At 37.8% G+C, this 16920-nt stretch overlaps 1 protein-coding gene across 6 annotated transcripts in view; it reads right to left on the bottom strand.

Annotated features, from left to right (window-relative positions):
* Nucleotides 1–16920, bottom strand: part of AGFG1 (ArfGAP with FG repeats 1) — a gene marked incomplete in the record, with an annotated part of 358154 nt that overhangs the window by 340918 nt on the left and 316 nt on the right.

The following is a 16920-nucleotide window of genomic DNA, read 5'->3' as shown; positions in this document are numbered from 1 at the left end:
GATGAGGACACACAACTAACAGGAAAATATGTTCAGGCGAGAGGTCTGTCAGCAGCAGCACAGACACATAAATCTGCCTAGTCCTGGTGGAGCAGGAGGCTGCATGAATACAGATAAACAAGATAAGGAGGGATAATGACCAAACATAAGCTACACCCATAACCGTTTTGTGACACAGGCCCTCCATAGACAGCTCTGTAAAGAACACTGCACTGCAGAATGATTATTAGCAGGTCCTGCATTACACAGTATAAGTCACTCTGATAGTTCCTTTTATACATACAATGACCAACGTATAACTCCTGGCACTATAAATGCACGTCCAAGCAACTAAGTCACGTTCAGAGCTCTGCTGTCTGCCTGACACATCCTATGAGGTTGTTTCTGGCTCTGTCTTGTGACATTTGGTGACATAAGGACTGATTTGGATATTAAGTAGTTATTTAATTCCTTTTAACAAGATCCCTTTTTCCGGACCTGCCACTTGGGTACAGTTTCAGGACATAACTATGATGCTGACTTTACAACTATCAAACATTCAGAGCTATCCAGTAATCATTTTTATTTTGAAATCAGATTTAAAAAACCCAAGAACAGTTCTTGTGCTGTGCTGTGACATAAGAAATATAAATGCAGGTAGTTACATGAGCCAGAGTGTAGAGGCCCTGTCCCCTTGAGGTACTGTTTGCTATAAACAACACTCATGTGAGATGATCAAGGTGGAGTAATGTTCTTACATGGGTAGGAAAGTCAAAATTAAATTTGTACACATCAGATATAGAGCATGTAATTTTAAGATAGCTTTACATTAACTTCAGTAAACAGTTTGTTGAAAAAGAATATGTACATGTCCTATACTACTGGGAGCTAGCTGGTGATTGGTGGCTATACATGTCTCTTGTCATTGGCTCATCAAAAGTTTTCAGCTAACTCCCAGTAGTGCATTGCTGTTCTGGAGCTGATTGACTACAAATATTAATCTCTTTGCAAGGGTTCACACACAGTTATATACAAGCAATAGTGCAATAACAAAACATGATCTAGCATATTACAGCATTTTCTTTTTTTGCACTTCTATACCCCTTTAAAAGAAGTTCATGGGAGCACTGAGGGGGAAAGGTGAGGGTACTGAAACAATAATCACAAACGCTCATACCTGGAGGCAGGTCTTAGAGCACAGGCTATTTAGAAGTGAATCATGAAATTGTTGTGTACGCAGAGCAAGGCAAGGAAATAAACAGTAAAGTCTTGCTGCACTACTTATGTCAAACCAGATCATTTCAACCCAAGAGCCCAAGCATTTCCATGATTGCTAGTTAAAGGGACATGGTGGTCTATAGTATGCTTGGCTGTACTACTGCAATACACCCATAGTAAATGTCTAGTACAGGGGTGCCTAGATAGTGAGTTGTGGTGTATTTTTTTGTAAAATTTGTCACCTATATCTACTTGTGCCAAATTTAAGAAAACTGCATGTAGCATGCTCCAAATGCTAAAAATCAGGGTGTTCCTGTGTTTTTGACATACATAGTACACAAGGTTAATGATTTCTGTGCGGCTTTTAAATCACTTTTGCCTTGTTTCAATCAACCTTGGTGGATTTTAATTTTTCATTAATAAAGTGTGTTGACCGTCATTTCACAACTAATAATTGTACTTTGTGCTGCATTTTTTTTTTTTTTTTAGCTACAGCATGTTTCAATAAATAGATCTTTGCACAAGAACAGAGAGGCAGAGTATTAAAGGGACAGTCTAGCCCAAAATAAACCTTCATGATTCAGATAGGGCATGTCATTTTAAACAATTTTCCAATTTACTTCTATCATCAATTTTGCTTTGTTCTCTTGGTATTCTTATTTGAAAGTTAAACCTAGGAGGTTCAAATGCTAATTTCTAAGCCCTTAAAGGCTAGTACGGCCACTCCATCCTTTTCATAGAAGGCTTTAGTGCAGTCAGGCTATCCTTTTGACAAATACATTATTGGAAGGAAGTAATATTAGCCTCATTATGCTTTAGCATTATAGTGCGGCTGTGCTATTGGTCCGCAGTCTACCTTAAAGAGCAAGGTTGTCAATTGGTAGACCGCGGTTGGCGAATTGAGCATCCCTAGACTAGTATACAAGTGTGGATGCCAACCAGTAGTTATGCATCATGTATCCACCAAACACTGTCTGTGTCAACTCAGAAATTAGCACTGCACATGTGCACATCTCAGGTGTGTGGGGGTTTAAAGTGATTGTAAGCACAGGCTATTCAGAAGTGAATAATTGAATTGTTGTAAGGGGGGGGGGGGGGGGGTTGCACCTGAATGGATTAAAAAAGAGCATTATTTATTAGACTCAACCCCACCATTGCCGTCCCACTTAGGACAATGCTGATTTTGGCCGTATGGCTTGCACAAACATTGGATTAGCGGTGAATATGTTGCAACTTGGAAAAAAGTAGGATGGCAGAGGTGGGGGAAAGTTTAATAAAACTACAGACCTTTTTTAACCCATTCAGGTGCAATTTTTCCATCAAGTAAAAGGTACGAATAAACGTTTTTTGTTTTTTTTACCACAATGATTTTATTACTCACTTCCAATTAGCCTGCATTTACCATCACTTTAATGTTACATAAAGTCAGCTGTTCCAGCAAACTACCACCTACTATGCACCTTAAAACAGAATGATACCTGACTGCATTCACACATGCAGGCAAGGCCTACATACCCTGCCTCTAAGTAAGTCTAGAGAGAAAACCAGATGCTAAAATCTCAGTTCTACAAGCATAAACCTTTGCTGCCCTACACACACACATAACATGTTTGTAATGCTTCCCTGCGGGCCTGACACCCAGACTGCTCAGGGGTTAACTGCCTGGGTAGCTGGGACCTGTGCAGCTGTCAGTGTTCAGGGATGTGAAGTTTACAATGGCTTAGGATGTGTACCCAGTCCAGTCTGTGAGTGCGGTCCATTCCTGTGTTACATGCATATGCATACACACATACTTCAAATCCCTAGCTTTTTTGTTATACACAAATTAATCCTCCCTTTGCTTATGTAAATAAATATGCATTATTACAAGGAAGGCACCTAAATAAAAGTTTCCCTAAGCTCTTTAGGTTTACTAAGCTTACCAGAATGCCAATAACCCCTGTATTTGAAGATATGGGTGTCCACAAGGGGGCATTTGCCCCCTCTAGATTTTCTCTCCACCTAGAGCAAAACTGCAGAAACATAAAAAGACAATATAATGTCCGTTTCTATGTCTTCTATATCCTTTGAATGCAATTTAGTTTCAGAGGAAGAAGCACAGTATTCTGGGAGTTACAAAGAATTCTGGAATTTATAGTTCACTAGATCAGCAGTCGCCAACCAGTGGTCCGTAAACCACTGGTAGTCCACGAGAAGATGTTGGTGGTACATGACACCAAAACTCCCTACAGTGCCTGGCTGGACATCAGTGAAAACCGAGGGAGGAGTTAAATTATAATCTACCTACACACATGGCGTAGTACTGCGCAACTTGCGTAGCTAGATTGTATTTTTAATTCCTCCCGCCCGGCGCTCTGCACAGAGGAAGATGCTTTCATTCTAAAGCCAGCAGAGGTTGGTATAGTCTTGCTTGAAATATTTAAAAAGAAAATTCTCTCATTTAATTTATTTTCTTCCATTTACCTGTCTCTTTGTAGTAGTTTTCCAAATTCCTTCAGATGGACTTACATCACTGTTTGTCTTCCTCCCCTCCATCTTCTTTTTGTTTTCCATTAAATATTATTTTTCATTCTAAGAATTTTCCAGTGCACATAGCCATTCCACCTGAATTCCAGTAATTGCCATCCAGCAGATCAGCCATATCCCACCAGTATTATAGTAATTGCCAGTAACATCAGTCGTGGTTAGCTCACATCCATATTGAGAACTTTCTGATATAAACTGAATTTATAACTAATAACTGTCCATAATCATAAGTAGTTTTAAATAATTCCTAACTGGGGAGGTAATTTGGAAGTTGTGTGGTCTTTTTAAATATAATTATTTTTTCCCCCACTTTCTGCCTCTGTTTCCAGCTCAAAAGTTGGCACTCGCCCTTCATCTGTCATTTGGAAGTATTCTCTCAGTTCTGGCATTCAGTTAATTCCAAAAAACAATTCTTAAAAATTTGTAAATACTGTATATACATAATGTAAACTTAGCTATGGTTATACTAGTTATGTACAGTATATATATATATATATATATATATATATATATATATATATATATATATATATATATATATATATATATATATATATATATATATATATATATATAAATAAATAAATAAATATACACACACTATACAGTTTAGTGGTCCATGATGTCCGAAAGGTTGGCGACCCCTGCACTAGATGTCTCTCAGTATAGTGCAACTGCAGTTCTGGACTCAAATTCCCAGCATACATTGTACAGTTATTTCCCTCTCTTGCTTACTGCAGGGTAGGAACATTGCATAGCAAATGGATGTTTAAGCCTGTTCTTATATAAAATCACTGATCATGTTGCTCTTTACTTGTAAATAAATTTGTATTTTTTACATATTGCTGGAAATAAGCATAAAATAGACCAGCTGTACACTGTTCGGTATGTTCAAGTGTGTTCTTATATAAAATCACTTACTATGTTGTTCTCTACTTGTGTATAAATTTGTATTTCTGAGATATTGATGGAGATAAGCATAAAAACAGACAAGTTGTATAATGGTTTGTATGTTACTAGAGAAGGAACATTTCATAGCAAATGGATAATGTGTAAGCCTGTTATAAAATCACTGATCATGTTGCTCTTGTAGATAAATTTGTATTTATGAGATATTGCTGGAGATCAGCATAAATCAAACGAAACTGTCTTGTCTGTATGTGTAAGGAACATGGTTTTACTGTCTTGATTAGGGTCTTGTCTTGTAGTTTGCTTTAAAAATGATTGTAAAAAGTTTAACTAATTAAATCAAAAATGATCATTTAACTACTCAGACTACACAATTCTGTGTGTGCACGCTCATTTAACAACTCCTTAGACTACACAATTCTGTGTGTGTGCACGCGCATGTTCATTTAACCACCCCTTAGACTATACAATTCTGTGTACGGATGCTCATTTAACCACTCCTTAGACTACACAATTCTGTGTGTGTGCATGCTCATTTAACCACTCCTTAGACTACACAATTCTGTGTGTGTGCATGCTCATTTAACCACTCCTTAGACTACACAATTCTGTGTGTGTGCATACTCATTTAACCACTCCTTAGACTATACAATTCTGTGTACGGATGCTCATTTAACCACTCCTTAGACTACACAATTCTGTGTGTGTGCATGCTCATTTAACCACTCCTTAGACTACACAATTCTGTGTGTGCGCACACTCATTTAACCACCCCTTAGACTATACAATTCTGTGTACGGATGCTCATTTAACCACTCCTTAGACTACACAATTCTGTGTGTGTGCATGCTCATTTAACCACTCCTTAGACTACACAATTCTGTGTGTGTGCATACTCATTTAACCACTCCTTAGACTACACAATTCTGTGTGCGCACGCTCATTTAACCACTCCTTAGACTACAAAATTCTGTGTGTGTGCGCGCATGTTCATTTAACCACCCCTTAGGACTACACAATTTTGTGTGTGCATGCTCATTTAATCACTCCTTAGGACTACACAATTTTGTGTGTGCATGCTCATTTAACCACTCCTTATGCTACACAATTCTGTTTTTTCATGTCCATTTAACTACTCCTTAGACTACACAATTCTGTGTGTGCATGATCATTAGCTCCCCTAGAAAAATTTCTGTGGACGCCCATGTTTGAAGATGCAAAGTTTAACCTATGGGGAGAGTACAGCCGTTTTGTAGGTACTCTGTCAGCTCACTTTCAACACATATTAAACTGCAAGCCAAGCACCAGATGCTGGTTCCCAACCCCCAAGGAATATTAAACATGCAGCAATTTTCAAAAAGCAGCTTTAAAAGCAGGAAACTACTTGAATTGCTGGAATTCCCGTTAGAGGTGTAGTCCTACAGTCAAAAAAACACTGCTGAAACAGTTACTTTGCAACAGAACCATGATCCATGCACTATTAGTGCCAAAGCACTAGGCACCAGTCTTATACTGGCTCAGATAAGTATTATTCAGAGTATGCTACAAAAACAGTAACCTTGCTAATTAATAAGATTTTAGTTGATGTGCTTATAGGGACATTGTAAAAAGAAAAAAAAGTTAGTGTGTTAAAGCACCGTTGCTTGCATATAAGGGGTTAACAATTAAAATAAGCACCAAAGTTACTACTAAGCTACACACACGAGCAGGTACAATAGCAGGTATAGTTATCTAAGAGAGGTAATGGTTGAGATCAGACTAATAAGCGCCTAGGTTAGTTCAAACAATATTTACAAGTTTGCATTAGCACTACATTCATGTTTCCTTGATGTGGAAGGTTCAATGTGGGTATATGTGGTTATACAATGAGGGACTTCTATGTCTTACTAGCATTTGGACAACACAGGGTTGTGCCGGCGACTGAGAATTGTACAAACTTTTACTACTGAGATATCTGTTTAACTAGTTATAACAATGGGATTCAAACTGTTCCTGAATACTTCTCACTCATTCGTTAGCTCTTAATACCTCCCCAACCTACCTTCACAGTCTTACTATTGTTCGCAGTTATACACTACACTCCCTGCATGGTCATGCGTTACTTAAGTTGCTACGATTTCACGCACTGACACTGCCCTTCACTCTCCCTACATAACATGTACCCCTCATCTAGATAACGAACCATACATAGTGTGTTTACCTTCCCCCCCGATTATGCCCATAGACTCTACATAGCCACCTACTACCTATCTTGAGTGCAGTTACTACACCCTATGGTGCAATTTCACATACCATAACCTTGTGCCTTTCTCCCACTTAAATTTTATGTGACACTATAGACCTTCCCCCTACTTTGGAAGTACATATTCAAGTGACATACGCTCTCTCACAAGACAAGTTTTTGTCCCAGTCTATAACCATTTGCTAAATTCCTTAATCATTACACCAGAGTGGCTCTTTCTTGTATATGAAACAATCTTACCTACAGAAAATTATAAATATGCTATTAGGTCCAAAAGTGACCTACACATTGACATGAGGTTCCATATATCAGAAAAATGAGATTTCAACCCAGCATGTTCAACACAACTGCTTTCAGGTATTCATTACATAATGCTTCTTTGTCTCAGACTATACGGTTTCCCTTAGCTATGTAGACCACGTACTTTATAGATTAAATATTTACTTTATCTTTGTATTTCTTCCTCATGCGCACATCTAATATATTGTAATTGTCAATGGCGGTTTACATATTCCTTAATTGTTTTGTTGTGTATGAACATTCTTAAGATATTGTAATATATACAAATCTCAATAAAAAATTTTTTTTATAAAAAATAAATAAATAAAGCACCAAAGAAGCAATGCACTACTGGGGCCTAGCTGAACACATCAAGTGAGCCAATGACAAGAGGCATATCTGTAGCAACCAAACAGCTAGAGTCTTTTTCAGCAAAGAACATTGAGAGAAAGGAGGAAATTTGAAAATAGTAATACATTAAAGGGCCACTAAACCCAAAATCTTTATTTCATGATTCAGTTAGAGAATACAAATTTAAACAACATTACAATTTACTTCTATTATTTATTTTGCTTAATTTTTTAGATATCCTTAGTTGAAGAAAAAACAATGCACATGGGTGAGCCAATCACACGAGGCTTCTATGTGCAGCAACCAATCAGCAGCTATTGAGCATATCTGGATGCTTTTCAGCAAAGAATATCAAGAGAATAAAACAAATGCGATAATAGAAGTAAATTAGAAAGATGTTTAAAATTGCATTCTCTTTCTAAATCATGAAAGAAAAAATGTGGGTTTCATGTCCCTTTAAACATGACATGTTCCATCTGCACCATGAAAGTTTAGTTTAACCTTAAAAAGGTCATCACTTAATACAACCATCTCACTTTTCTTCAGGATCAGTATGAACATATGCGGATATTCAGAAATTGTTAAAGGGGCATGAAATCCAATATTTTTCTTTTATTATTCAGATAGCGCATACAATTTTAAACCACTTTTCAATTACCTTTATTGTTAGATTTGCTTCATTATCTTAGTATCCTTTGTTGAAGGAACAGAAATGCACTACTGGAAGTTAACTGATCATCAGATGAGCCAATAACAAGACGTATATTTGTGCAGCCACCAATCAGCAGCAATAACTAAGGATGCTTTTCAACAAATGATTCTAAGAAAATAAAGCAACTTAGATAAGATGTAAATTTGAAGTTTTTTAAAACTGCGTGCTCTATGTGAATCATAAAAGTTTAATTTTGACTTTACGGTCCCTTTAAAAGGGACACTGAACCCAAATTGTTTCTTTCATGATTGAGATAGAGCATGCAATTTTAAGTAACTTTCTAATTTACTCCTATTATCAATTTTTATTCATTCTCTTGCCATCTTTATTTGAAAAGCAAGAATGTAAGTTTAGAAGCGGGCCCATTTTTGGTTGACAACCTGGGTTGTGCTTGTTGATTGGTGGCTAAATGCACCCAGCAATAAAAAAGTGCTGCCCAGGGTCCTGAATCAAAAATTGGCTGGCTCCTTAGCTGCCTTCTTTTTCAAATAAAACTAGAATGAGAACAAAGAAAAATTTGATAATATGAGCAAATTAGAAAGTTGCATAAAATTGCATGCTCCATCTGAATCATGAAAGAAAAAAAAAATTGGGTTTAGTATCCCTTTAAGTATGTTTAGAAATACGGTAAAACGGTTCAACAGAAAAAAAAATAATTAACATCTTTTGGATTCAGATTTTCAGATCTTTTCATGTTCTAAAAAATGTTGGGAGATTCACTTGTTTGAACAGTCCAAATTGCATAAAAAGAACAAGATTTGGATGCTACTCAGTTTTTAGTAAACTCAAAGGTACGCGAGAAAGCACATTTTAGGAAAACAAACTTTCTGGAACAAAAGGACATTCTCTGAAGCTAAAGTGTGGCACCCTGGGGCAAATGCATGGAAAACACTTTACCTAAATAGTAATGGATTTGCAAAATAGTCTGCTAGTGGAGGGAGAAGGGTATATGGCCAGGCCCCAGATGATCTAAATCACTGCCAGAGGTCACGTTGTTATTGGAACAGGCAGAATGCCACACTCCAGTTAACAACAACTAAACTTTATTGCACACCTTACAAAAATGTGTAAAAAAACATAGCTTTCACTAACAAAATGCTATAAGTTAAAAGGGACACTGTACACTAGATTTTAATTTGCATGAATATTTTGTAGATGATCCATTTATATAGCCTATACAGGTTTGTTTGTTTTTACAAATGTATAGTTTTGTTTATTTTTTAAGAACATTGTGCTGATTTTCAGACACCTAACCATTAAAATTGCCTACTCTATTTAATCATAAGAGAAAACAACTGGGTTCCATTTATTAAATATTTTAGTTCCCCAAAGTAAGTTTACTATCACAGATATGCTGAATTCTAGAATGTTACTTCTACTACAGCAACGCCAGACTACAGAAAGCTTAAAGGGACCCAATGCATGAGAGAATATTTACACATCACTGATACTGCAGAAATACTATTTTATAATGTAATTACTATATATAAGAAAATACAAAATTAATACAATTAGGAGCTTCTCATTGAAGCGAAATGAACCCCAAAATTTGTATTTCCTGATTCACACAAAGCATACAATTATAAAAAAAGGCTTTAAATTGACTTCTATTATCAAAACGACTTTATTCTTAAGTTATATTTTTGTTGAAGAGATATTTAGATAGATGGCCAGCACATCTCTGGAGCATTACATGACAGTACACACTACTGCCACCTAATGTTCTTGCAAATATAAATATGTAGTCACGTGCACACTCCTACACCTTCCTATCAAATTTTCAACAAAGGATACCAAAAGAAAGAAGCAAATTTGTTAATAGAAGTAAACTGGAAAGTTTTCTTTCTACGTTTCGTTAAATACCAGTTGTGTACAATTCCATAACAAGACATTGAGAAGCTAACTTGCTGGCTTTAAAAAAGTAAATAGTATGTTACATCGTTAAGAATGGCTGGAAAACCGATAATGATCACAGAACAGATATTTTGACCAAACAGCAAGATCAGGACATGCCCATCACTAACAAGAAGATGACAGGTAACAAGCAGAGAATAAACTTAATGATCAAAAACTAGCCAGTATGGAGAGAAATCCTTTTTGTTCTTATATTTGTAATACTTGGCTGTAAGAACTGTCCAAATGGCCAGTGAGCAATCGATACTCAAGATTAAAAGGGACAGTAAATGGTAAAAAAATGTTTTCCCACAATTGCGCAGTATGTGCACATTTACTACAAAGAGTAGGCATGTGCATATGCATCATTCATGATGACTTGAATACCAAAGAAGGCTCTTTGCTGAGTCGGATTCCTTCTTGAGGAAGTGAAACACACTAAGATCTGGATTTGCACAAATCTGTGTGTGCTGCACTTTCACAAGAAAGAATCCGGCTACGAAAACGAGCCGAATGCCACAAGTACCCACGTTCTGCACTCAGAACTTCACAAATGATCCAAATGTACATGCTTAACAGAGTCTCACCTTATAAAAATAATATTCTCTGTATATTTGTCCAAAAGTGACTCCATTCACAAAATCTACTTTTGCAGCTCTGAGGTTCTTTAAGGTTGTTCATCAATCACAACCCCCTTGATCACACCATTCATATAAAAGGAGTACGGTACATTTATCACTAGGAGGTATGCAGAGTAATCATCCCGGACTGATTTGTTTTGGATGACTGACAAGCCCTACTCTCACGGAACTGGTTGCATCAGAGCAGGAGATGCGGTAACTTACAAGCACTTGCTTGTGCAAAGTTAAATGGACAGTCTACTCCAACATTTTTATTGTACAAACCCTTAAAAGGACATTAAACCCAAACAATTTTCTTTCATGATTCAGATAGAGAATACAATTTTAAAAAAACTTTCTAATTTTCTTCTATTATTTCATTTGTTTTATTCACTTGGTATCATTTGTTGAAGGAGCAGCAATGCACTACTAGTTTCTAACTAAACACATGGGTGAGCCAATGACAATCGGTATACTGTATATATATGCAGCGACCAATCAGCAGCTAGAACCTAGATTCTCTGCTGCTCCTGAGCTTTCATAGATAAACCTTTTAGGAAAGAATAACAAGATAATGAAGCAAATTAAATAATAGAAGTAAATTGGAAAGTTGTTTAAAATCGTATTCTTTATCTGAATCATGAAAGAAAAATTTTGGGTTTCATGTCCCTTTAAGGACCAGCGCTATTTCTGTTGCCCAGCAGGATGGAGGGAGAGTATAATAGTGCAGTCACGCCATTCCATGCTATTATACCCAAGAAAAACCTTCATGACCATCAAGGGGTTAAAAGACAGATAATTGCTTTATTACCCATTCCCCAATTTTGCATAACCAATACTGTTATATTAATATACTATTTTACCTCTGTGATTACTTTGCATCTAAGCCTGTGCAGACTGCCCCCCTTGTCTCAGTGCTATTTACAGACTTGCATTTTAGCCATCAATGCCGACTCATAAATAACTCCATGGGAGCGAGCACAATGTTATCTATATGGCACACATGGACTAGCAGTGTCTTGCTGTAAAAATCTTTAAAAATGTACTGAGATAAGAGGTGATCTGTAGTGGCTTAGAGAGGCAGATTTTGGAGTAGACTATCCCTTTAAATGTGGGCATCATATACTGTCTCACAAGCCCCGAAAACAGGCACACAGGTTACCTGGCTGCATACCTTGTCCGTCCCTAATTTAATAAATGAGTCAGAAAGAATACTCATGTAATCGCATCACTTGTGGACATTCTATGCTCAGCAAAAGTTGTCTGAACCTTGCACTTTTACCAATGATAAATAAATAACAAGTAGCTTTGTTGTCATTCTGTACTTACCATTAGGACAATGATCTGTGAAGCAGAAAGAGGGACATTAAATGCATAGCATACATCAGCAAGTACATACTGTATTGCCAAATAAAGGTTTTGAAATCAATTAAAGTGATTGTAAAGTTTAATAAATAAGTGCCCGGTAACTGAAAGTAATCTTCCTCCAATCGTTGCGTGCCTCAAGAGCTGGACACTAAAGGGGGCACACAACGATTGGAGGAAGCCGGCTTCGTCATTCGATCTGCTAAAGAAAGCAGGAGCTGTGGGCGGAGGATCTGTGTGTTAGGTTTACCATAACGCAAAGTATTTTAAAAAATAAGGGTCATTGTAAAGTTTAATGAATGAAAGTGACTCTGTTTTTAAGATTACTTTTAGTTACCAGACACTTATTCATTAAACTTTACAATCACTTCAACACTTTGCTTTTATTAGCACAATTTACATGGTTTTGCAGTTCAGGTATGCTCCTTGTCTCCTTTGCTGTAGCCAATTAGGGGCAGATGTAAATAAGCATATGCCCTGAGCTAACTAATCACTGTGTATAATGTTGCAAGCTTAGGAGGCAAGATGGAGGCACTCCAGTCTCTCTAGAGAGAGTGGTAGACTTTTCAGATGTATTTAACAGCAAAATAAACCAGGAATGCATAAGTAATATTTTTCTAATTACATTTTCTGAGGATATTAAATTGAGTTTAACCTCCCATTAAATAATAAAAAACAGTACAATGATTGTGCACCTACATCTTTTTTTAAATCAGAACTACCCTTTGCTCACACATTACAGTTTCACCAGCCCAACAACACATAACATGACCATTCTCAATAAATAAAGAATTGTACTGCCAGAACATAGGGTTACTGGCATTACAAACTGCTTATAAATAATAGAGACAGGTGGACTCCAAAGTATGGGTGTCCTTGGCTCTCCACATTTTATCTTTGCCAGTCTTACACATTCTCTGGGTAAACTTACACTGAAATAGTACTACAAAAATAACATGATCTAATCACTACAGCATGCAATGTTCACATTACTGACCCTAGAACTCTACCTGCAAAGGTAGGCAGGCAAAACCCTGTTCAGGAGCAACAAGCAGAATGCAGCCAGTAAGCCAATCAGAAGCGGATGTCACATGACCTGCAATAACCTACAACATTCTGTTTAGGGGCTGCAATGCTTGTTCCTCCCAAGTGGGACTTCACCTATATGTAGAAATTCTTTGGGGGGGGGGATAAACACAGATTTTGAGAAACAACTAAATTAATTAGACCATGTAATTAGCATGTCCCATTAAAGCCACTTATTTTATTATGTCATTCCATATCCCCTTTTGAATACCACTTACATTTCCATCTCTGCCCCGTGAGACCCCTACTTCAAACCACTAACAGTGTTTTCCCCAGGACCTGTTTAGCGGGTGCACCAATTTGCTGATTTTATTGACTATCCAGCTAAAATTTTAGCCAATATTAAGCTAAAATTAGCTATTAAAAATATTACATTTTTATTGCACAAAATATCATTAAATACATTTATGTTTAATTACACAATTAATTTGCGCTTTGGGTAGTAGAAAATGATATAATATTAGAAAATATTACACTGCCCCCAACTGGCTGGCAAAATTTTCTGTGAAGTGCACTGAGCAATTTACTCAAAAAGGCATGAAAGTCTTCTATGCCAAGCCAAATCTACACAGTCTCGACCACCAAGCTCCCAGAAGATTATACATGTCAGTTTGCTGACACTTTGGCCTAGTTGCTATTGGTCACATCAATAAAATCTTCTCTTGCATATTTATAGAAATTTACTTCTGTAATCTTTAAATTCTGCATAACATTTTCTTTACAATACACACACATTAGCAAATGTGTCTTGTAAGAGTTATCACAGGTTTTCTGATACTTCATTCTGCATATGCAAATCCAGGCATCAACCATAATGCAGTAGGGTGCATGCAGGTGGTTATATCATAGCTAAGTGAAAGAGCAGGAGATTAATATTTCATAATTATATTTTTGATAGGTCAAGGGATAACAATTGTCAAATGTACAAACCAGCAAGAATATTCGTGAGCAAGGCAAAATGGGCAGTTCTATATAAATACATTTTTAAAAAAACTGCTAGGAGCCAGAGATAAAATTCTGGTTGCGACTTACTTGCTCTCGGCATGCAATAAAATGAATACACTGCCAAAAAATATGCCACCTGTTACCTTTCTTCCCAGTACAAGATTGATTTTGCCCCATATTTTCAGATGTGCCATACTATCAGCTCTCAATTACAAGTCAACAACAAACCCAATTGAGTTCCTTATATAAGGATTAATTATTCAGAGTGAAAAAAAAATTTGAAAGGTATTTTAATTATTTATTTGCCTGTTCTTCCTGAAATCATGTACATAAAAAAAATGTAATTTGTTTCCACTATGCCCAGAGAGAATGGAATGCATTCGGTAGAAATCAGGACCTTCGCCCTTTTACATGGTGCACAGTGATTATTTATTACAGTATTATACCTGTCCCTAACTTGTCATGGCAGATTTAGATTTTTAATAAAAAAAAATAAATATATATATAAAACATCTATTTATGAAGGAAATGTTTTGCAATGCAATGTTTCATTTTGGACACACATATAAAATTTACTTTAAAGGGATAGTAGTCTTGTCAAAATTAAACTTCCGATATTCAGAAAGGGCAAGTAATTTTAAGCAACTTTCTAATTTACTCCTATTATCAATTTTTCTTCGTTCTATTGGTATCTTTATTTGAAATAGCAAGAATGTAAGCAAAGGAGCCAGCCCATTTCTGGTCCATCCCCTGGGTAGCACTTTCTGATTGGTGTCTAAATGTAGCCACCAATCAGCAAGCACTACCCAGGTGCTGAACCGAAAATGGGCTGAGACATAAGCCGACATTCAAATAAAGATACCAAGAGAACAAAGAAAAATTGATAATAGGAGTAAATTAGGAAGTTGCTTAAAACTGCATGCTCTATCTGAATCATGTGAAGTTTTGTTTTGACAAGACTATTCCTTTAATGTCCCTTTAGCAGGATGCCCTCTGCTTCTAGCCTGCCAACCCAACAGAAATCCTTAAACCCCTTGTTTTCCAGCTTAAAGCAATGCAATGATTTGTCAGATTATTTTCCAAACTAAATAAAATTTACACTCAATTCCCCAAATAAATTAATTGACTATTCCAAATCTGGCGAGATTATTTCACAAGTCCCACCTAGTACTGTGAAGTCCCTTAAAACATTTTAGAAAGGTAAATTTTAGCTTGAGAGCTGTATATCTGGCTATGCAAGATTATGCAGGTGCATTGCAATAAGATGCTCAAAAAAGCACCCAAAAACTTTGCAAGATTTCTCTCCATACCCGCAAGTTTTTGATCATCAGACTGTTTCTCAACCAAAAATCACGCCCTCTTCCGCCCATGTCCAAACCAGACAGCACACTCGCTCACTATTCCTGAATTTCTGATCCATTTATACACTTCTTACAAATTCCTCCTCCCAAAGTACAGAAACAGCTGCATGCCCAGCACTCCAACAGAACCAGCACAGATGCATATCAAGAACCATCTCAGTACTGGCACGCTAACATTCACACCGCCCCCTCAGAACCTACATAGTATCATGCCCCAACACTCCACGAGTACCAACAGAGAAGCATGCCCAAACACTCCCCGAGTACCAACAGAGAAGCATGCCCCAACACTCCCCGAGTACCAACACAGAAGCATGCCCCAACACTCCCCGAGTACCAACACAGAAGCATGCCCCAACACTCCCCGAGTACCAACACAGAAGCATGCCCCAACACTCCCCGAGTACCAACACAGAAGCATGCCCCAACACTCCCCGAGTACCAACACAGAAGCATGCCCCAACACTCCCGAGTACCAACACAGAAGCATGCCCCAACACTCCCCGAGTACCAACACAGAAGCATGCCCCAACACTCCCCGAGTACCAACACAGAAGCATGCCCCAACACTCCCCGAGTACCAACACAGAAGCATGCCCCAACACTCCCCGAGTACCAACACAGAAGCATGCCCCAACACTCCCCGAGTACCAACACAGAAGCATGCCCCAACACTCCCCGAGTACCAACACAGAAGCATGCCCCAACACTCCCCGAGTACCAACACAGAAGCATGCCCCAACACTCCCCGAGTACCAACACAGAAGCATGCCCCAACACTCCCCGAGTACCAACACAGAAGCATGCCCCAACACTCCCCGAGTACCAACACAGAAGCATGCCCCAACACTCCCCGAGTACCAACACAGAAGCATGCCCCAACACTCCCCGAGTACCAACACAGAAGCATGCCCCAACACTCCCAGAGTACCAACACAGAAGCATGCCCAACACTCCCAGAGTACCAACACAGAAGCATGCCCAACACTCCCTCAGTACCAACACAGAACCATCTCTTGATATAATGGCATGCCACTGGCACCACATTGCTTCCAGTTTTCATTAACAGAACACTGACTGTTGTACCCTTGCCCTCACTACAGAAACCTACTCATAGGGTACTATGACAGGACACTCACTGCTCTTTAGTTCATAAAGGGACATGACTTTTGAAACCTTGCCTTACTACTTGAACCTGCTTGCAGATGTTGATAGGGACTTCTCTGCTGCCTGTTTTAATTGCTAAGAGAACAGGAGTATAACCTTGATATCACTACTTGAGCCCATCTACTAATAGTGTATCTTGACAGAAACCCCTGTGTTCCCAGTTTACCCTCCCACAAGGAATGCCTCTATGCTTAGCCTTCCTCTAACAGACACCATTCTAGTTGTCTAGCCTTTACTATTCTGCTGATCTTCTAACAGGGCCCATAT

Source organism: Bombina bombina, chromosome 4, assembly GCF_027579735.1.
Source record: "Bombina bombina isolate aBomBom1 chromosome 4, aBomBom1.pri, whole genome shotgun sequence".
Taxonomy (NCBI): domain Eukaryota; kingdom Metazoa; phylum Chordata; class Amphibia; order Anura; family Bombinatoridae; genus Bombina; species Bombina bombina.
The sequence above is the reverse complement of the archived record's forward strand: the minus strand, read 5'-3'. Positions and strand labels throughout refer to the sequence as shown.